The 23,463-nt window shown below is 42.2% G+C and overlaps 1 protein-coding gene across 3 annotated transcripts in view; it reads right to left on the bottom strand.

Annotated features, from left to right (window-relative positions):
- The window catches only part of LOC111975199 (phosphatidylinositol 4-phosphate 5-kinase type-1 beta-like), a 102,612-nt gene that overhangs the window by 78,846 nt on the left and 303 nt on the right, over window positions 1–23,463 (bottom strand). Inside the window, exon 2 of one of the 3 annotated variants that reach the window (XM_024003428.2) lies at window positions 22,951–23,023. The exons of 1 other annotated variant lie outside the window; for it this stretch is intronic. The gene's annotated coding sequence lies outside the window, so the exon portion shown is untranslated. Of the gene's footprint in view, window positions 1–22,950; window positions 23,235–23,463 lie in introns of those variants that run through there. One more of the 3 variants, XM_024003427.2, reaches the window with a different exon arrangement.

Here is a 23,463-nt window from a genome sequence, read left to right as displayed (position 1 = left end):
TTTTCTTTGCAATGAGAGTTTCAAGTTCCTCGGTGTCCAATCACTAAGGAAGAAGGCACGACCATGCCTCTTTCCCCTCAGTAGGCTGAAAAGATTTGCCATGGGCCCTCAGATCCTCAAAAAGTTCTATAGCTGCACCATTGAGAGCATCTTGACTGGCTGCATCATCGCTTGGTATGACAACTGCTTGGCATCAGACCGCAAGGCGCTACAGAGAGTAGTGCGTACAGCCCATTATCAAATCAAATCAAATTTTATTAGTCACATACACATGGTTAGCAGATGTTAATGCGAGTGTAGCGAAATGCTTGTGCTTCTAGTTCCGACAATGCAGTAATAACAAGTAATCTAACCTAACAATTCCACAACTACTACCTTATACACACAAGTGTAAAGGGATAAAGAATATGTACATAAAGGATATATGAATGAGTGATGGTACAGAACGGCATAGGCAAGATGCAGTAGATGGTATAGGATACGGTATATACATATGAGATGAGTACTGTAGGGTATGTAAACATAAAGTGGCATAGTTTAAAGTGGCTAGTGGTACATGTATTACATAAAGATGGCAAGATGCAGTAGATGATATAGAGTACAGTATATACATATACATATGAGATGGGTAATGAGGGTATGTAAACATTATATTAAGTGGCATTGTTTAAAGTGGCTAGTGGTACATTTTTACATAATTTCCATCAATTCCCATTTTTAAAGTGGCTGGAGTTGAGTCAGTATGTTAGCAGCGGCCGCTAAATGTTAGTGGTGGCTGTTTAACAGTCTGATGGCCTTGAGATAGAAGCTGTTTTTTCAGTCTCTCGGTCCCTGCTTGATGCACCTGTACTGACCTCGCCTTCTGGATGATAGCGGGGTGAACAGGCAGTGGCTTGCTTCCTGTGACATCGGGTGGTGTAGGTGTCCTGGAGGGCAGGTAGTTGCCCCCGGTGATGCGTTCTGCACCTCACTACCCTCTGGAGAGCCTTACGGTTGTGGGCGGAGCAGTTGCCGTACCAGGCGTGATGTACAGCCCGACAGGATGTCTCTCGATTGTGCATCTGTAGAAGTGTTGTGAGTGCTTTGGTGACCAGCCGAATTCCTTCAGCCTCCTGAGGTTGAAGAGCGCTGCTGCGCCTTCTTCACAACGCTGTCTGTGTGGGTGGACCAATTCAGTTTGTCCGTGATGTGTACACCGAGGAACTTAAAACTTTCCACCTTCTCCACTACTGACCCGTCGATGTGGATAGGGGGGTGCTCCCTCTGCTGTTTCCTGAAGTCCACAATCATCTCCTTTGTTTTGTTGACGTTGAGTGTGAGGTTATTTCCTGACACCACACGCCGAGGGCCCTCACCTCCTCCCTGTAGGCCGTCTCGTCGTTGTTGGTAATCAAGCTACCACTGTAGTGTCATCCGCAAACTTGATGATTGAGTTGGAGGCGTGCATGGCCACGCAGTCGTGGGTGAACAAGGAGTACAGGAGAGGGCTCAGAACGCACCCTTTGTGGCCCCAGTGTTGAGGATCAGCGGGGTGGAGATGTTGTTACCTACCCTCACCACCTGGGGGCGGCCCGTCAGGAAGTCAGGACCCAGTTGCACAGCGCGGGGTCGAGACCCAGGTCTCGAGCTTGATGACGAGTTTGGAGGGTACTATGGTGTTTAAATGCTGAGCTGTAATCGATGAACAGCATTCTCACATAGGTATTCCTCTTGTCCAGATGGGTTAGGCAGTGTGCAGTGTGGGTTGCGATTGCGTCGTCTGTGGACCTATTGGGTCGGTAAGCAAATTGGAGTGGGTCTAGGGTGTCCGGTAGGGGTGGAGGTGATATGGTCCTTGACTAGTCTCTCAAAGCACTTCATGATGACGGAAGTGAGTGCTACGGGGCGGTAGTCGTTTAGCTCAGTTACCTTAGCTTTCTTGGGAACAGGAACAATGGTGGCCCTCTTGAAGCATGTGGGAACAGCAGACTGGGATAAGGATTGATTGAATATGTCCGTAAACACACCAGCCAGCTGGTCTGCGCATGCTCTGAGGACGCGGCTGGGATGCCGTCTGGGCCTGCAGCCTTGCGAGGGTTAACACGTTTAAATGTTTTTTCCACCTCGGCTGCAGTGAAGGAGAGCCCGCAGGTTTTGGTAGGGGGCCGTGTCAGTGGCACTGTATTGTCCTCAAAGCGGGCAAAAAAGTTATTTAGCCTGTTCGGGAGCAAGACATCCTGGTCCGCGACGGGGCTGGTTTTTTTTTGTAATCCGTGATAGACTGTAGACCCTGCCACATACCTCTGTGTCTGAGCTGTTGAATGCGACTCATTTTGTCTCTGTACTGGGACTTAGCCTGTTGATTGCCTTGCGGAGAGAATAGCTACACTGTTTGTATTCGGTCATGCTTCCGGTCACCTTGCCCTGGTTAAAAGCAGTGGTTCGCGCTTTCAGTTCACGCGAATGCTGCCGTCAATCCACGGTTTCTGGTTTGGGAATGTTTTAATCGTTGCTGTGGGTACGACATCGTCAATGCACTTCCTAATAAACTCGCTCACCGAATCAGCATATTCGTCAATGTTGTTGGACGCAATGCGGAACATATTCCAATCCGCGTGATCGAAGCAGTCTTGAAGCGTGGAATCAGATTGGTCGGACCAGCGTTGAACCGACCTGAGCGCGGGAGCTTGTTGTTTTAGTTTCTGTTTGTAGGCTGGAATCAACAAAATGGAGTCGTGGTCAGCTTTTCCGAAAGGAGGGCGGGGGAGGGCCTTATATGCGTCGCGGAAGTTAGTATAACAATGATCCAGGGTTTTACCAGCCCTGGTAGCACAATCGATATGCTGATAGAATTTAGGGAGTTATATCACTGGGGCTGAGCTCCCTGCCATCCAGGACCTCTATACCAGGCAGTGTCAGAGGAAGGCCCTACAAATTGTCAAAGACTCCAGCCATCCAAGTTATAGACTGTTCTCTCTGCTACCACATGGCTAGTCTGGAACCATCATGCCCCTGAACAGCTTCTACCCCCAAGCAATAAGACTGCTAAATAGCTAAACGGACTATATGCATTGACCCCCCTTTTGCACTAACTCTTTGGACTCATCACATACGCTGCTGCTACTGCTTATTATCTATCCTGTTGCCTAGTCACTTGACCCCTACCCAAATGTACATATCTACCTCAATTACCTCGTACACCTGCACATTCGACTCAGTACTGGTACCCCGTGTATATAGCCAAGTTATCGGTACTCATTGTGTATTTATTCCTTGTGTTATCTTTCTATATTTTTTTCCTTTGTCTCTCTGCATTGTTGGGAATGGCTTGTAACTAAGCATTTCACTGTTAGTCTACAACTGCTGTTTACAAAGCATGTATACTCAGGGAATTCTGTGGTATTCTGCAAAGAGCTTTTTAAAGGGTTATTCAAAGAAATTCAATTGGTGGCTCAGTTGGTAGAGCATAGCACAGTTGGTAGAGCATGGTGCTTGTAACGCCAGGGTTGTGGGTTCAGTACCCACGGGGGCACAGTATGAAAGAATTATGCAGGCACTACTGTAAGTCGCTCTAAGTACAGTTGTTGGAAGTTTACATACACTTAGGTTGGAGTCATTAAAACTTGTTTTTCAACCACTCCACAAATTTCTTGTTAACAAACTATAGTTTTGGCAAGTCGGTTAGGACATCTACTTTGTGCATGACACAAGTCATTTTTCCAACAACTGTTTTACAGATAGATTATTTCACTGTATCACAATTCCAGTGGGTCAGAAGTTTACATACACTAAGTTGACTGTGCCTTTATACAGATTGGAAAATTCCAGAAAATGATGTCATGGCTTTAGAAGCTTCTGATAGGCTAATTGACATCATTTGAGTCAATTGGAGATGTACCTGTGGATGTATTTCAAGGCCTACCTTCAAACTCAGTGCCTCTTTGCTTGACATCATGGGGAAACCCCCCCCCAAAAAATCAGCCAAGACCTCAGAAAAAAAAATGGTAGACCTCCACAAGTCTGGTTCATCCTTGGGAGCATAAAAAAGCCGCCATAAAAAAGACAGACCGGTTTGCAACTGCACATGGGGACAAAGATCGTACTTTTTGGAGAAATGTCCTCTGGTCTGATGAAACAAAAATAGAACTGTTTGGCCATAATGACCATCGTTATGTTTGGAGGAAAAAGGGGGAGGCTTGCAAGCCGAAGAACACCATCCCAACCGTGAAGCACGGAGGTGGCAGCATCATGTTGTGGGGGTGCATTGCTGCAGGAGGGACTGGGGCACTTCACAAAATAGATAGCATCATGAGGGGGAAAAATTATGTGGATATATTTAAGCAACATCTCAAGACATCAGTCAGGAAGTTAAAGCTTGGTCGCAAATGGGTCTTCCAAATGGACAATGACCCCAAGCATTCTTCCAAAGTTGTGGCAAAATGGCTTAAGGACAACAAAGTCAAGGTATTGGAGTGGCCATCACAAAGCCCTGACCTCAATCCTATAGAAAATGTGTGGGCAGAACTGAAAAGGCGTGTGCAAGCAAGGAGGCCTACAAACCTGACTCAGTTACACCAGCTCTGTCAGGAGGAATGGGCCTAAATTCACCCAGCTTCTTGTGGGAAGCTTGTGGAAGGCTACCCAAAATGTTTGACCCAAGTTAAACAATTTAAAAGCAATTCTACCAAATACTAATTGAGTGTACGTAAACTTCTGACCCACAGGGAATGTGATGAAAAAAATCAAAGCTGAAATAAATCAATCTCTCTACTATTATTCTGACATTTCACATTCTTAAAATAAAGTGGTGATCCTAACTGACCTAAAACAGGGACTTTTTAACCAGGATTAAATGTCAGGAATGATGAAAAACTGAGTTTAAATGTATTTGGCTAAGGTATATGTAAACTTCCGACTTCAACTGTAAGTAAAATGTAACAGTGAAGCTGGTTTATCAAGCCCATATGTCTCTCTGATCTAATTCTATTTAACTACATAAAACCCAACACTTTCAAATTAATTTCATTTCCAAGTGCATAATATGTATTTCTTATAGAAACACCAATTACATGTAATGTGTATTTCAGAGGACTACTTTAGAGTTGTTATATGCATCAGTGGATCTGATTAATGGAATCTGTAAATACAGGATTATGGGTAGACGTTTCAGCCCTCCGCAACGGCACTTCAACTGAGCTCAGAGAAAAGAACTGCCTATGGCCTTTAGGTTTATTTGTAAATTTACTGTAATCCGCAGTATTGCAGCCATTGCAGATTCCTTTAGTTTGCGCGATCAAATACATTTCATAGAACAAAGAGGGTGATGGATAAAGAGTGACCAGTGTTATCAGGTTGACATCTGCTAGGTGCCAGCCCCTCAGCCTGAACACACACACAACTGCTGACGGTTCAGCCTGCCTAGTGAATGGCCGCAACACAACAGATAACAAAAACACACCATTCTGCACAATGGATCAGAGTACAGGAGAGCCTAAACCGAGTCTCTATGAAGTGAATAAGGAGTCAAACACAAGACATCAGACTATAAGTGATAAGACAACAGAAGCCTTCAGAACCACTTGTTTCCTGCCTGAAATCAAGGTCAGCAATATTGTTGTTTTCCCCAAGTGGAAAAGTAAACTGATAAACTCAAATAATTCCGTCACTTAAAGAAAGGAATTGTTGCCATGGGAGCTGAACCCTCAGCTCCTGTCTGGAAGCTGCCCAAGTCTGGATGTGTAAACCCACAATGCAAATAATCACAACATTCTTTGGGGAGTTTTTCCCCCTCTTCAAGGTTATTCCTCTTCATGGCAATCAATCTTCCATACATAGGAGAAAACTGGGCCTTTACACAGCGACTGCACAAAACAGTACTTACATGTATGACCATTAAAAAGGTAGTAATGGGTAGTAAAGTACAGAATGGAACAGTAGTATTGTAACTCGTGGTCAACCTGTAAACATTATGATGCAACTGAGAAGTTGCACATAGTGTTTAAATGCACGGACTGCAGAAAAGACGACAGAGAATGAAAAGAAAGAGAAACACAGCTCAGAGGGAGGACTGCGATGAAGAAGGTTCACACAAAATACCCTAACAATCAGGAGCAAAGTGCCTGATTTCATTATGAAAACAAAACGCTGCTAGCTCTATATCAGGACATCTAAAACCAATGTTCCACCTCTTCAACCCCCACATAAGGACAAGGCACGCCAGCCAGTCAGTCAGTCAGATAGTGAGTGTCACAGGCAGCAGTGGTTTATCTAGACAAGGAAAGAAAGTGCTTAGTGCCCCCCTCCCCACGGTTATGTAACCATGTCTCAAATGAGACTTTCATGGTTGCCATTATGGCCCCATGTACCTATCGGGTCGTTCTGTCATTTCAACAAGCCATGACACCCACCATCTCAGATTGGTCTGAAATCTTTTCTGTTGTTAGTAACCGATATGATTACCATTCCTACAACATTCTTTTTTTTAAATATAATTTGATCTCTGAGAAATTAATCAAATTGATTGCACCCAAATTGGCCATTTTAATGTATAGGATTCATATAATATTCAACAAATATAGTAACCTAAATCCGATTTGGACGAAACTTTTTTCTAACAATGAGTCAGACGAGGAATCCAAAGAAATGGTCAAAAGCCACCCACGGACCCCACGCCAATCCCACCCAACAACCAGTATACAGTGTCAGTTCTCTATGCAGTAGTATAGAGCTGTGGATCTGAGTATTGTTTCTTCATCCTATGTAATGTATTCCCAGTGAATTTGGTGGTTTTTCCCTGTTCAGAGAACTCATCCTGATATTACCAGATTCTGACCCCTAGATGGTGCTTTTCCTGCTATTATTATTATTATGTTTTAAATTCAGCCACATCAATGTTAAAGGGATAGTTCACCCAAATTACACAATTACATATTAATTTCCTTACCTTGTAAGTAGTCTATGGACAAGGTATGACAGCAACCCATGCTTTGGTTTTGTTTAGCATTTGTGGTACAAATCCAGTGCAAGTCAACGGAACCTATATTAGCATTTTCACACTTCATATCCAATTAATCTATAAGAAGCATCGAGTTAAACAATTCATTGTTAGATACTTTAGGATGATTTGAACATGAACCGTGAAAATAACAATATACAGTACCGCTCAAAAGTTGACACCTACTCATTCAAGGGTTTTTCTTTAATTGTAATATTTTCTACATTGTAGAATAATAGTGAAGACATCAAAACTATGAAATAAAACATATGGAATCATAAAGTAAAAAGTATTAAACAAATCAAAATATATTTTATATTTGAGATTCTTCAAAGTAGCCAAATCAAATCAAAGTTTATTTGTCACGTGCGCTGAATACAACAGATGTAGACCTTACAGTGAAATGCTTACTTACAGGCTCTAACCAATAGTGCAAAAAAGGTATTAGGTGAAAAATAGGTAAGTAAAGAAACAAAAACAACAGTAAAAAGACATTGAAAAATAACAGTAGCGGGGCTATATACAGTAGCGAGGCTACATACAGACACCGGTTAGTCGGGCTGATTGAGGTAGTATGTACATGTAGATATGGTTAAAGTGACTATGCATATATGAGGAATAGAGAGTAGCAGTAGCGTAAAAGAGGGGTTGGCGGGTGGTGGGTGGCGGGTGGCGGGACACAATTCAGATAGCCCGGTTAGCCAACGTGCAGGAGCACTGGTTGGTTAGGCCAATTGAGGTAGTATGTACATGAATGTATAGTTACAGTGACTATGCATATATGAGGAATAGAGAGTAGCAGCAGCGTAAAAGAGGGGTTGGGCAGCACACAGTGCAAATAGTTAAAATGTTTACTAATGAATGTAGCAACAGTTAGGTAGAGACAAAAAACATATTCAATTAAATTGGGCAACTCTGATGCCAGAACACCAATATGCCATAGAGTAATACCAGTGACGCAATGTAACACCAGTGACACAATGTAACACAATGTAACACCAGTGACACAATGTAACACCAGTGACACAATGTGAAACCAATGACAAACATAAGATTATTTCAAACAAATTTGATCAATTTATTAGTAATATTTTTAATTACAAATAATTTCCTACTCTGTCACGCCTATCCACAAAACTACGTAGCTTGTTAAAACAGTATATATAAATTCTCATGCCATGTGACAAATATTGTGTAGGTCTACTTAACGGGATAGTTACGAAATAAACTATTGGTTTCCTTACTGTGTTAGCAGTCTATGGACAAGGTATGACAGCAATCAATGATTTGGTTTTGGGCCACAAATTCAAAATAATTAGCATTTGAAACAGTGGCCAGGTAAACACTGTCGTTCCTGCTGTCAATCTCTCTCTGTGTTTTGCCTGTCTGACCCACCATTTCCTTCGCTCCTGTCTTTTTTCCCTTTATGTGAGATCCTTCACTCTCTTTTTTGACTCTCTAAATCCTTTAATAAGTAAGTCTGGTGTTTTTGATTAAGGGAGGCTGCTCTGCGGTGTGGGTTAGCATCCCTGCGCTGTCTGTAGAGTCTTTGCTTTTCAACAGCACCTCATTTCGCCATATCTATCAAAAGGAAAGCCATTTTATGTGATTACAATATTGAAAATGTAATAAAATGATAATAATACTTTTTTTATATAATTGTTGAGGGTTTTATAAAACATTACGGTGAGAATTTTTGTGCAGTGTTATTGATTGTCACTGGCGTTATCTTCATGTCACTGGTGTTACCAGCAAGAACATTAACACCAGTGACGATTACACCAGTGACAAATCTGCAGAAAAGATGGCCTATCAAAGATGGCGACCACTGTAGCTCAAACCACATTTCTTAAATTGTAAATAAATCACTTTATAAAAATGATTGATCAAATTGCATGTTTCAATTCCTTTCCCCTTACTATAAACTGTATAACCCCAGTGACACATCTTAAGTCCTCGCATGAAATTACCAAGTTAATCATCAAATTGTTAACATATGAAGAGAGAGTGCACACACCATGTGCTTTTCAAAACAGTCCCGTCTCCAATGAACCTTTGACCGAGGAAGAAGTTTTGTTTTTTACACATTTTAACACCAGTGACATGAAATTGAGGGACAGCTATTACTTGTAAATTATTTGTAATATTTATTTGATATTTTAGTTTAAGTAGTCCACTAAATAACTATAATACTATAACACTTACCTTTGTATTATGACATTTAAAGGATGGAGAATTTAAATTTTAACAAAAAATATGTCACTAAAACATGACTCCTGATCCAAGGGACAAGCCAATTTCATGGTCAATGTCTTACATATGTTTTATTAACAATAAAACACAACCAATAAAAAAAAAWAAAAAAAAAAATGGTGTCATTATCTCACACTTTTAAGTGTTTTTCCTGGTGAATAAAGCTGGGACAGGAAAGCCAACATTTTCATAGAATGACCCAGAAGTAAGATACAGTACATTTACAGAAGTATGTGGACACCCCTTCAATTTAGCGGATTTGCCTATTTCAGCCACATCCATTGCTGACAGGTGTACAAAATCAAGCACACAGCCATGCAATCTCCATAGACAAACATTGGCAGTAGAATGGTCTTACCGAAGAGCTCAGTGACTTTCAACGTGGTACCCTCATAGGATGTCACCTTTTCCAACAAGTCAGTTTGTAAAACACTCACTACGAAACACTCACTACGAGTTCCAAACTGCCTTTGGAAGCAACGTCAGCACAAGAACTGTTCGTCGGGAGCTTCAAGAAATGGGTTTCCATGGCTTAGCAGCTGAACACAAGCCTAAGATCACCATGAGCAATGCCAAGCATCGGCTGGAGTGGTGTAAAGCTCCCCCGCATTGAACTCTGGAGTAGCGGAAACACGTTCTCTGCAGTGATGAATCGCGCTACACCATCTGGCAGTCCGACAGACGAATCTGGGTTTGGCTGATGCCAGGAGAACGCTACCTGCCCCAATGCATAGTGCCAACTGTAAAGTTTGGTGGAGGAGGAATAATGGTCTGGGCTGTTTTTCATGGTTCGGGCTAGGCCTCTTAGTTCCAGTGAAGGGAAATCTTAAACGCTACAGCATACAATGAAATTCTAGACGCTTCTGTGCTTCCAACTATGTGGCAACAGTTTGGGGAAGGCCCTTTCCTGTTCCAGCATGACAATGCCCCTGTGCACAAAGCCAGGTCCATACAGAAATGGTTTGTCAAGATCCGTATGGAAGAACTTGACTGGCCTGTACAGAGCCCTGACCTCAACCTTCGGGATGAATTGGAATGCCGACTGCGAGCCAGGCCTAATAGCCCAACATCAGTGCCCAACCTCACTAATGCTCTTATACTAAATGAAAGCAAGTCACCGCAGCAATGTTCCAACATCTAGTGGAAAGCCTTCCCAGAAGTGGCAGCTATTGTAGCAGCAAAGGGGAACCAACTCCATATTAAATGGCCATTTTTTTGGAATGAGATGTTCAAAGAGCACGTGTCCACATACTTTTGATCATGTAGTGTATATATATCGATTTTGAGCAGGGGTTGGAGCCGGTTCAGGGAACCGAAAACCGGAAAATAACTACACTTTTCAAGGAACAGAATCGGGAATGAAAGTGATCAATACTGTTCCGGAACAGAACCGTTATTTTAAAAGCATGGGAACCAGTTAATAAAGTTATTTTACAATCCAGGGTTGTTTTTTTTGCACCTATGCAAAGCCCTCCCTCTATTTTGGTACCACCCATATGTAGTTTGTTTTTGATCGCAGGTTTAGGGATAGCTGAAGAACTGCAACATTTACCTGGAGCTAACTCTGCAAATAGCACTGCTGGGTGACTTGAAAAGCCATAGTCAATCAATCAATAATAACGTACTCTTAGTAAAAATTGTCATCTTTAATTTACAATCTGGAGAAACTATGAGAATAGAAAGATTCAGAACTTTTGTGAAACATCACAACATAGTTGAAAATATATGGCAAATAGAAATCAAAACTGGATGGTTTTCAGAGATAGATGTGAGGGGTTGAGGGTAGCTGAAGGGTGGGACAAAAAAACGAAAAAAAAATATAAATAACTAATGTAAAATATACAGTGTTCGTAAAATGTATGTAGTATGTATAAGCTGGAAGTAGAAGCCTTAGTATTGTTGTCCATTAGCTTACTCCAATTAGGGGAGGGGTGGTAGGGTTAGAGGAAAATAATACAGAAGGCAAAAATATTTAATATATTTAATATATATATATATATGGGGGATTGGAAATGATGCAGACAAATTACATTGATAGAACCCACAATACAGCTGCAATATTAAAGCAAAAAAAAAAAAAAGACCTCCCTCTGTCAATCAGAAACTTCTTCCAGTGTCTGCCAGCCAGCTGAATATCTTTGCCAGTGTGTGTCCGTGTAGTATACCTGCCCCTCCCCCTCCAAAGCATAGCTGTAGCCATTTTCTGAAGATTTCTCACAACAAGCGTATCTCTGTGAAATGTCAATGGAACACTGAGCCTACAGTACCACGGGCTTTATATTTTCAAAGCCTTTTACATTCAATTCAGCTCGTGTTATGTTAATTTAGCTTTTTGCGACCCACAGAAAAACAACTTTGCAGACAACCACCTCAACATGTTAAATCCTCCAAAAGTTGAGGTGAGAAAGCTGCACGGTGCTTATTATCGGACGTTTTAGGCTACAAAATTTTACTATTTTTATATTAATGATATGTAAGAGAAAGACCCCACTGAACGATTCAGAACATAAAGAATCATATGTCTTGGTAAATGTATTTTAGAACATAAGGAAGTGAAATTGAAATCACCAAAGCGCCCTTTCACCCACAAAATAGGTGGACACCCTACCTTATAACAGGAACAGCACCATCTACTGGTCAGAATATGGTAATATCAGGATGTAGGATGGGACATAAACCTAACAACTTTAATGACTAATTTCTCTGAAGAGAAAAAAAAAATCCCTGGGAATACATTACATTAGGATGAAGAGACAATACTCTTAGCCGCAGCTCCATACTTCTTGTCAAGCACTGATACTATATACTTGTTGTTGGGGTGGGATTGGCGTGGGGCGCCTGTGGTTGGCTTTTGACCATTCCTTTGGATTCCTTATGTATAACTCGTTATCAGAAAAAAGTTTGGTCTAAATCGGGTGTTAGGTACTATATTTATTGAATATTATATGAATCCTATAAATTAAAAATGGCCAAATTGGATACAATAAATTAGCTTAATTTCTCAGAGATCAAATTATATTTCAACAAAATAATGTTGCAGGAACGGTAATGTTATCGGTTCCCAACAGAAAATATTTCAGAATAATCTGAGATGGTGGGTGTCGAAATCTTCTTGTGCTTTTTGAGGAAAAACAACCCCCATCACTCCTTCACTGTACTGTAATATGCCTGAGTAGTACAGTGTGACTGTCTGATGATGCTCTTTGACCCAGGAACACACTCAAACCCTTACACCTTCAGACTGAAGAACATTTATATTGATTGTAACCTTTCTCCTATTCATCCTGTGTGCAGCAGAGAAAACAAGTGGCATCAGTAGTTCTGAGTCACCAATAGCGTAAAAGCTGGTTTGCTGCATACAGACAGAATTCAGATCACAGTCACTCATCAATGTTTAAACTAAGAACTGTCATGATGGTTACAACCCTGTATGGTCAGGACTTTAAAATGGTTTTACCTCTGGAATAATGAACATTAAGAAAGCCTATAGCACATAAATAGACAAACCTAAATCAGAAGCCTATAAGCGTCTGAGAGAATAATTTCATCCACCAACTGGCTCGCTGTCTGTCAAATATATTCGTGGCAGCAATTGAGCCTGTTAGGTTAGACAGAGAAGAACTATTATGAGTTTCGGTGAACAGGTACAAGCATCTCCAATCCCTATCCAGCTGTAAAATATGACAATGTCACAGGCAGGCGTGGCTCTGCTCTGGCAAGCCTTATATCAGAATGAGGACAGGAACAGCGGCAGACAGAGCACAACTGTTGCTCTGGTGATATTTGTCAAAGGGGACACGATTTGCATGAGCTGCTTTCCCATTCAAACCCACAGTGCCACACTAACCTGACTAAGCTGGCCACCTCCACCTAACAGTCAAATCAGTAGGAAACGGGAAGCTCATCACGAAGTCAAGGCGACACGGACCCATTTTCATCCACCCCTTTTCCGCACCCCTTTTCCATTGTTAGGTTTCCATAGTGGACCCATTTTTCTTCATGACAGCTTGCGACTGTTCCAAAACACTTTAAGGTACAAGCAAAACGCTAAGCTAATGGACAGAGATTGCTAATCAAGCTCTGTCCGAGACATCCAACACGGGGAAAACATCTCCTGACACTGTTTATTTGAACTTAGCCTTGTGGAGTTGGTATGGGAACCAAGCCTAGATGATGAGTAATGTTGCCTGAGACCTGAAGACTTCGTGTTCGATCCTTAAACTAATGACTAGGCTTTAGCTCAGCGAGCTAACAGTTCAGTGCAGTCGACCCGAGTTCAAACCCAGCCAGTCATACACGCTTGCTAGAGACAGCGATTCTAGGTAGTTCAGTGTGGAATAAAAGAAACCGGTAGAGGAAACCCAGCACACAACAAAGAGACCAACATGGCTATCTGGTTGTCTACTTCCTTGAGTGCTGACTCTAAGCGTCTTCCAGTAACCTTCCTCCAGCATGATCACATCCTGTGTGGGTCTGTTTGAGACACCTGAAGAGGGTGCAGGGCAGGTCATCCACACTGTGCTGTGTACAGAGTAAATGGACTGCTTTGATCATGTCCAATTCCAAAAGGAGAAAACATCTTGCTTGTCTTTGAGTTAAACATGTACATATTCAGTAAGGTGAATGTATGTGTATTATCTTATTCCATTCCAATGGTTTAGATGTTAAATGTATATCATTTATGCCCTGCTGTTTTTATTTGTTGCTAAATATAGATTGAAGAAATGCACATGATAGGTCACACACAATAGGTACTGTCCATGTGTCAATGTCATCACCTGGGATGTTCATGTGAGAGCTGGTCAGGTCTAGTAGCATGTCTGCTCACGAGGCAGCTTTTTCTGAGTCACATTTCCATTAATGATGGGGGGGGGGGGGATCTTATGCTTCCTTTTGTCCGTCTGTACCAAACATTTGGTGAGCAATATGTCTGGAACATCGAATCGCAATAAAATCACAGTATTGAATTACAATACATATAGAATCGTGAGAATAGCAAAACATATTGTATCACCACCTACGTATTGTGGTAATATTGTATCGTGAGATCCCTGGCAATTCCCAGCCCTTATTTCCATTAGTCTTCACTATGACCATACTGTATAATACTGGCCATATATCTCCATCACTCAGTATTCTAACAGAGGTACAGTGCATTCGGAAAGTATTCAGGCCCCTTGCATTTTTCAGATTTTGTTACGTCACAGCCTTAATTTAAAATCGATTAAATAAAACATTTTCCTCATCAATCTACACACAATACCCCATAAAGATAAAGCGAAAAAACAAGTTTAGAAATTTTTCCACATTGAATTTTTTTTAACAGAAATATCTTATTTACATAGGTATTCAGACCCTTTGCTATGAGACTCAAAATTGAGCTCAGGTACATCCTGTTTCCATTGATCATCCTTGAGATGTTTCTACAACTTGATTGGAGTCCACCTGTGGTAAATTCAATTGATTGACAGGATTTGGAGCAGCAGGTAGCCGAGTAGTTAGAGCGTTGGGCCAGTAGCTGAAATGTTGTTGGATCGAATACCCGAGCTGACAAGGTAAACATCTGTCGTTCTGCCCCTGAACAAGGCAGTTAACCCACTGTTCCCCGGGAGGCCATCATTGTAAAAAAGAATGTGTTCTTAACCGACTTGCTTAGTTAAATTAAATAAAGGTTAAATTAATAAAAATGTATTTGAAAAGGCACACACCTGTCTATAAAGTCCCACATTTGACAGTGCATGTCAGAGCAAAAACCAAGCCATGAGGTCGAAGGAATTATCCATAGAGCTCCAAGACAGGATTGTGTCGAGGCACAGATCTGTGGAAGGGTACCAAAATATGTCTGCAGCATTGAAGGTCCCCAAGAACACAGTGGCCTCCATCATTCTTAAATGGTAGAAGTTTGGAACCACCAAGACTCTTCCTAGAGCTGGCCACCCGGCCAAACTGAGCAATCGGGGGAGAAGGGCCTAAGTCAGGGAGGTGACCAAGAACCCGATGGTCACTGACAGAGCTCCAGAGTTCCTCTGCAGAGATGGGAGTACCTTCCAGAAGGACAACCATCTCTGCAGCACTCTACCAATCAGGCCTTTATGGTAGAGTGGCCAGATGGAAGCCACTCCTCAGTAAAAGACACATGACAGCCCGCTTGGAGTTTGCCAAAAGGCATTTAAAGACTCTCAGACCATGAGAACCAAAATTCTCTGGTCTGAAGAAAACAAGATTGAACTCTTTGGCCTGAATGCCAAGCGTCACGTCTGGAGGAAAACTGGCAACATTCCTACGGTGAAGCGTGGTGGTAGCAGCATCATGTTATGGGGATGTTTTTCAGCGGCAGGGACTGAGAGACTAGTCAGGATAGAGGAAAAGATGAATGGAGCAAAGAGATACAGAGAGATCCTTGATGAAAACCTGCTCCAGAGGGCACAGGACCTCAGACTGGGGTGAAGGTTCCTAAGCACACAAACTGGGGTGAAGGACCCTAAGCACACAGCCAAGACAACGCAGGAGTAGCTTCGGGACAAGTCTCTGAATGTCCTTAAGTGGCCCAGCCAGAGCCCGGACTTGAACCCGATCGGACATCCCTGGAGAGACCTGAAAATAGCTGTGCAGCGACACTCCCCATCCAGCTTGAGAGGGAGGATCTGCGGAGAAGAACGGGAGAAACTCCCTAAATACAGGTGTGCCAAGTTTGAAGCATCATACCCAAGAAGACTAATTGCTGCCAAAGGTGCTTCAACAAAGTACTGAGTAAAGGGTCTGACTACTCATGTAAATGTGATATTTCAGTTTGCAACAATAAAAAGGTTATTGCTTTGTCATTATGGGGTATTTTGTGTAGATTAATGAGGAAAAACAACTATTGAATCCATTTTAGAATAAGGCTGTAACGTAACAAAATGTGGAAAAAGTCAAGGGGTCTGAATACTTTCCGAATGCACTGTATTTCACACATCCAGCCCAGTGTTTTTCTGCATTACAGAGTGGCCTTCAGTAGGGGATGGTCTGCCTGCTAGCGGCTCTCAGCAGTGGGGAGGAATGTAGCACACCAGTGCAAAGAGCCCTGGTAATGTGCTGGGCAGTGAGTGAGGCTATATGTTTGACTAAAGCAGCATAACTAAGAGTTGTTCCTGACCATGTGACCTTACCAGAAAAAACTATGCCTTAGTAATAAGCTAGGCCAGGGCCTAGTCATCGGCTATATAGCCTAATAGGGCCCTGAGTTTTTCCTACTCAGGTTGTCAGGAAACTCTCAGGAACCTGAATATTACACAGTCAAGATTGTGGAGTCTGTACTAGGCCAGTGTGGTACGTCACTTAACAGTGCACTCAGAGAAGTATTCAGACCCGTTGACTTTTCTCACATTTTGTTACGTTACAGACTTATTCTAAAATTGATTAAATTGTTGTTTCCCCCATCGTCAATCTACACACAATACCTCATAATGACTAAGCYAAAACAGGGTTTTTAGAAATGTCACATTTACATATTCAGATCCTTTACTCAGTACTTTGTTGAAGCACCTTTGGCAGCGAATACAGCCTTGAGTCTTCTTGGGTATGACACTACAAGCTTGGCACCACTGTATTTGGAAAGATTCTCACATCTTTCTCTGCAGATCCTCTCAAGCTCTGTCAAGTTGGATGGGGAGCGTCCCTGCACAGCTATTTTCAGGTATCTCCAGAGATGTTTGATCGGGTTCAAGACCGGGCTCTGGCTGAGCCACTTAAGGACATTCAGAGACTTGTCCCGAAGCCACTCATGCGTTGTCTTGGCTGTGTGCTTAGGGTCCTTGTCCTGTTGGAAGGTGAACCTTTGCCCCAGTCTGAGGTCCTGAGCGCTCTGGAGCAGGTTTTCATCAAGGATCTCTCTGTACTTTGCTCTGTTCATCTTTGCCTCGATCCTGACAAGCCTCCCAATCCCTGCCGCTGAAAAACATCCCCACAGCATTATGTCACCACCATGATTCACTGTAGTTATGGTGCCAAGTTTCCTCCAGACGTAACGCTTGGCATTCAGGCCAAATAGTTCAGTCTTGGTTTCATCAGACCAGAAAATCTTGTTTCTCATGGTCTGAGAGTCCTTTAGGTGCCTTTTGGCAAACTTCAAGCGGGCTGTCAAGTGCCTTTTACTGAGGAGTGGCTTCTGTCTGGCCACTCTACCATAAAGGCCTGATTGGTGGAGTGCTGCAGAGATGGTTGTTCTTCTGGAAGGTTCTCCCATCTACACAGAGGAACTCTGGAGCTCTGTCAGAGTGACCATCGGATTCTCGGTCACCTCCCTGACCAAAGCCCTTCTCCCCCGATTGCTCAGTTTGGCCGGGCGGCCAGCTCTAGGAAGAGTCTTGGTGGTTCCAAACTTCTACCATTTAAGAATGATGGAGGCCACTGTGTTCATGAGGACATTCAATGCTGCAGACATATTTTGGTACCCTTCCCCAGATCTGTGTCTCGACACAATCCTGTCTCAGAGGTCTATGGACAATTCCTTCAACCCCATGGCTTGGTTTTTGCTCTGACCTTAGAGTCTCATAGCAAAGGGTCTGAATAGTTATGTAAATAAGGTATCTGTTTTTTATATAAATTTGCTAAAATTTCTAAAAAACTGTTTTCGCTCTGTCATTATGGGGTATTGTGTGCATATTGATGAGGAAAAAAATATTTTATACATATTAGAATAAGGCTGTAAGGTAACATGTGGAAAACGTCTAGGAGTCTGAATACTTCCCGAAAGCACTGTGTGTACTCGAGCATTTCCTATTAAAAGAACCCTTGAGCACCAACATGTGAAGTTCATAGGAGTAGGCTTGCATAGGAGTAGGTTGTTGCATAGGTTGTTGATATGCTCCAATAAACTTCATAAACTTCACGTTGGTGCTCATGGGTCCTTTTACATGGAAATTACCATTGGCTATAATGGGAAATCAATCATAGTAGTCACAAATCAGTTGGGTCACCTGCTACTGTCCTTCCACTGGCATACTGTTATGTTCAGCTCATAACTGTTGGTAAAAGCAAGACTGAAAACAGTCTGGACAATCCCTCCCTCTCAATCTTCTCTCTCTCTAGTCACCTCTCCCAGCTCTTACTGACACCTGCCACCTACTCTCTTTCCATTTACTGGAACAAGCATCCTCACCCACTGAGCACCAACCGACACCGGACGTCCATCAACGTTGAAAAGTAGTTCACATTTGGTCAGTACGCATTGCCCGGACCAAATCTGAACAGGTCATAGACCTCTATGTTTCACAAGTTTGGACAGCACAGAACAGTATGGAAAAGTACAGTACAGTACAGTATAGAGCACACTAGAGTACAGTATAATGTACTATACTGTACATACACTACCAAAAGTATTGAGACCTGCTCGTTGAACATCTCATTCTGAAATCATGTGCATTAATATGGAGTTGGTTCCCCTTTGCTGCTATAACAGCTTCCACTCTTCTGGGAAGGCTTTCTACTAGATGTTGGAACATTGCTACAGGGACTTGCCTCCATTCAGCCACAAGAGCATTAGTGAGGGGGGGGGCACTGATGTTGGGGATTAGGCCTGGCTTGCAGTCGGCGTTTCAATTCATCCCAAAGGTGTTCGATGGGGTTGAGGTCAGGGCTCTGTGCATGCCAGTCAAGTTCTTCCACGCCAATCTTGACAAACCATTTCTGTATGGACCTCGCTTTGTGCACGGGGGCATTGTCATGCTGAAACAGGAAAGGGCCTTCCCCAAATTGTTGCCACATAGTTGGAAGCGCAGACTCGTCTACAATGTCATTGTATGCTGTAGCATTAAGATTTCCTTTCACTGGAACTAAGGGGCCTAGCCTGAACCCTGAAAAACAGCCCCAGACCATTATTCCTCCTCCCACTAAACTTTACAATTGGCACTATACATTGGGGCAGGTAGCGTTCTGCTGGCATCCGCCAAACCCACATTTCCACTGCTCCAGAGTCCAATAGAGGTGAGCTTTACACCACTCCAGCCGACGCTTGGCATTGCACATGGTGATCTTTTGCTTGTGTGCGGCTGCTTGGCCTTGGACACCAATTTCATGAAGCTCCCGATGAACAGCTTTTGTGCTGAAGTTGCTTCCAGAAGCAGAGGACAGACGATTTTTACGCGCTACAGCACTCGGCGGTCCCGTTCTGTGAGCTTGTGTGGCATACCACTTCGCAGCTGAGRCGTTGTTGCTCCTAGACATTTCCACTTCACAATAACAGCACTTACAGTTGACCGGGGCAGCTCTAGGATGGCAGAAATTTGACGAACTGACTTGTTGGAAAGGTGCCATCCTATGAGGGTACCACATTGAAAGTCACTTAGCTCTTCAGTAAGGCTATTCTACTGCCAATGTTTGCATGGCTGTGTGCTCGATTTTATACACCTGTCAGCAACAGGTGTGGCTGAAATGGCCAAATCCACTAATTTGAAGGGGTGTCCACATACTTTTGTATATATAGTATATCTACTTTACTGTACTGCACTTAACTCTATTGTGCTGTGATGTCTATATTTCACACGTTTAGACGTCTATGATTGGTTCAGATTTGGTCTGGACTAACCAAATGTAGTCTTGTTTAGAGGCGGAGCTCATTATTATAATAGTCAGTGTGTAGAATAATACTCAGATATGCAAAAGAAGGATATATAGCATATTTCTACCTTTGTGTACATATTTAGGATTCATTACCATGAAGAGAATGATATCCATAATTATGCATTTCTGTACAGTACAGATCAGGGACCCATGATGTAATTCCATTACTGGATGTATATCCACTTCACCAACTGTAGTTCAATAACGAAAAAATTATGTTTTTATACTCAAGGCGTCATGTCATAGCTGACACCCTATTCTTTCTGCAGACATCTTTTTGAATCTTGATTCAGAGCAGATATTTCACAGTTTTTTGGAAAACGTGGTCACATAAAAAACAGAGGGAGATTTTACCTTAATTCTGATACCAAACTTTGCATCTGCACAGTTCTTACAGTAAATGCGTTTTTGTGAAATGTTGTGTAAATTGTTCAAAGTAGTCCTTGTGAATAGAGTTGTATGGTTTGTTAAACTTTTAGTTATATCATCTAGAATTGCTTTAAATAACAACTATGATGGTAATAGTAGTACAGTTTGTGTAATGTTTTATTTAGTAGAGGATTTTTCAGTTCAGATTTTCTAATTAAATTGCATATAGTCTATAAAAAGTACAGCCATTGCTCAAATTCTGTGGTAATAGTTTTTTAAACGAGAAATCAAAAGGGCTGTGTGTAACCAACCACACGCATGCATGAATGCAAGAGGAAGTTCCCTATTGGTCAAATTCTATATCCTACTGTAAATAAAACAAATTGTATTTATTATGGATCCCCATTTGCTGCTGCCAAGGTCCGGCAAAATTAAGGCAGTTATACAATTAAAAAAATATTACAATACATTCATTACAGAATTCACACTAAGTGTGTGCCCTCTACTGCTTGCATCAGTTACCTGATGTGGAATAGAGTTCCATGTAGTCAAGGCTCTATATAGTACTGTGCGCCTCCCATAGTCTGTTCTGAACTTGGGGACTGTGAAGAGACCTCTGGTTGCATGTCTTGTGGGGTATGAATGGGTGTCTGAGCTGTGTGCTAGTATTTTAAACAGACAGCTCGGTACCTTCAGCTTGTCAACACCTCTTACAAAAACAAGTAATGAGGAAGTCAATCTCTCTTCCACTTTGAGCCATGAGAGATTGACATGCATGTTATTAATGTTAGTCCTCTGTGTACATCCAAGGGCCAGCCGTGCTGCCTTGTTCTGAGCCAACTGCAATTTCCCCAAGTCCCTCTTTGTGGCACCTGACCACACGACTGAACAGTAGTCCAGGTGCGACAAAACTAGCGTCTGTAGGACCTGCCTCATTGATAGTGTTGTTAAAAAGGCAGAGCAGCACTTTATTATGGACAGACTTCTCCCCCATCTTAGCTACTATTGTACCAATATGTTTCGACCATGACAGTTTACAACACAAGGTTACTCACCTCAACTTGCACAATTTCCACATTATTCATTACGAGATGTAATTGAGGTTTAGTGAATGATTTGACCCAAATGCAATGCTTTAGTTTGAAATATTTAGGACTAATTTATTCCTTGCTACCCATTCTGAAACTAACTGCAGCTCTTTGTTAAGTGTTGCAGTCATTTCAGTCGCTGTAGTAGCTGACGTGTATAGCGTTGTGTCATCCGCATACATAGACACACTTGCCTTACTCAAAGCCAGTGGCATGTCGTTAGTAAAGATTGAAAAAAGCAAGGGGCCTAAACTGCTACACTGGGGAATTCCTGCTTCTACCTGGATTATGTTTGATAGGCTTCCATTAAAGAACACCCTCTGTGTTCTGTTAGACAAGTAACTCTTTATCTACATTATAGCAGGGGGTGTAAAGCCTTAACACATACGTTTTTTCCAGCAGCAGACGATGACCGATAATGATCGATAAAGCTGCACTGAAGTCTAACAAGACAGCCCCCACAATCATTTTATCATACATTTCTCTGAGCCAATCATCAGTAATTTGTGTAAGTGCCGTGCTTGTTGAGTGTCCTTCCCTATATTCGTGCTGAAAGTCTGTTGTCAATTTGTTTACTGTGAAATAGCGTTGTATCTTGTCAAACACCATTTTTCCCAGAAGTTTCCTAAGAGTTGGTAACAGGCTGATTGGTCGACTATTTGAGTCAGTAAAGGGGGCTTTACTATTCTTGGGTTGCGGAATGACTTTAGCTTCCCTCCAGGCCTGAGGGCACACACTTTCTAGTAGGTTTAAATTGAAGATGTGGCAAATAGGAGTAGCAATATTGTCATCTATTATCCTCAGTAATTTTACATCCAGATTGTCAGACCCCAGTGGTTTGTCATTATTGTTGATAGACAACCATTTTTTCACCTCTTCCACACTGACCTTACAGAATTCATTAAGGTGACCTGCTAAAAAGTATTATATAGTGTGTGAATCCCTGAGGATGCCAGGTGTTGAAAAGTCCCAGGCTTCCCAGAGTCCTTGGAACACTGAGAAAGGTCCCTAACCAAGCCAATATTGATAACATAATGGATCTCACCAGTAAATTGGTAGGCTTATTTTCCAGAAATCAACAACAGAAATGGGCTATTCAGCACAAACCCTATGTGATCATCAATATGAGTCTAGCCTATTTATCACCAATGGCAACTGTAACGTGTTCAAGAACTGATACCTTGAGCTATTGCTTGATGAAGGCTAACACCATGGCGCCACTTCCTCGCAATATTACGTAATTTCACACTTTTCTGAATAAACTGTTTCTCAGAGTAGCACATCAACAGCTAGCAGTAAACCTTGCCAGACAGCAGCCAAATTCAAGTTAGCCTTATTAACTGGGGTGCACTAAAGTGTTTTCTTTTGCAGGCCATTGGTAAATAAGTTGTGGTGTTCTCATCAACATTTCGCTGTATTAGTTGGTGGTCACGAAACGGGGTCAAGGTTATGTTATGTTGCATTTCCAGGCTTGACTATTTTAGTAATTTAACACGTCCTTGCCCTACTAGGTAGCCGCTTAATCTTCGACTGACAAAAACACATTTGCCAGCAATTGCTTTAACGTCTCCTCATGTCATGTCACCTGACCAATATGGCACAACTCAAATGGATACTTCAACGGACAGGTAAATATCACAATTATCAAGAATAACACATAKATCTTACCAGCTGTTCTTCCTCTTTGGGTAGCGAATTTGATCTTGTCTTTCCGTGAGATTTCAGGGAGTAGTCCAGTCCCCTTTAGGCAATAATTAGAGAGCGCAAGCGGCAGTGAGTGCGGCTCCCTGCGTACGGTAGTCTATGCTGTATCTGGCTACTGACAGAGAGGTAGACTTGGCTACACACAGCTCTCATTCTCCGCCTCTCAGCATAAGCATAACCAGGCATTCAGTGCACCAACCTACTCTGCTGTGATGCAGAACTTGGATAAGCAAGCCATCTACAGGGCAGTGATGGTAGGCTACAGAAGGTTTGACTTTCACCACTGATTTTCTAGCTGGTGTATGGTGCATTTCATTATGGGGAATAACGTCATCTAGTGGCTGACAACTACATTTGGAATGTCTGCCAACAAAGTTGTACAATTCAATGGCTAGATAGAAAAGGGTTCACTATAAACGGGCATGCCCAAGACTAGTCCTTGATCATGACTCTGAGTTCCATTACATTACACATAAG

Source organism: Salvelinus sp. IW2-2015, linkage group LG15 (assembly GCF_002910315.2).
Source record: "Salvelinus sp. IW2-2015 linkage group LG15, ASM291031v2, whole genome shotgun sequence".
Lineage (NCBI taxonomy): Eukaryota > Metazoa > Chordata > Actinopteri > Salmoniformes > Salmonidae > Salvelinus > Salvelinus sp. IW2-2015.
This window is presented reverse-complemented; position numbering and strand designations above follow the sequence as displayed.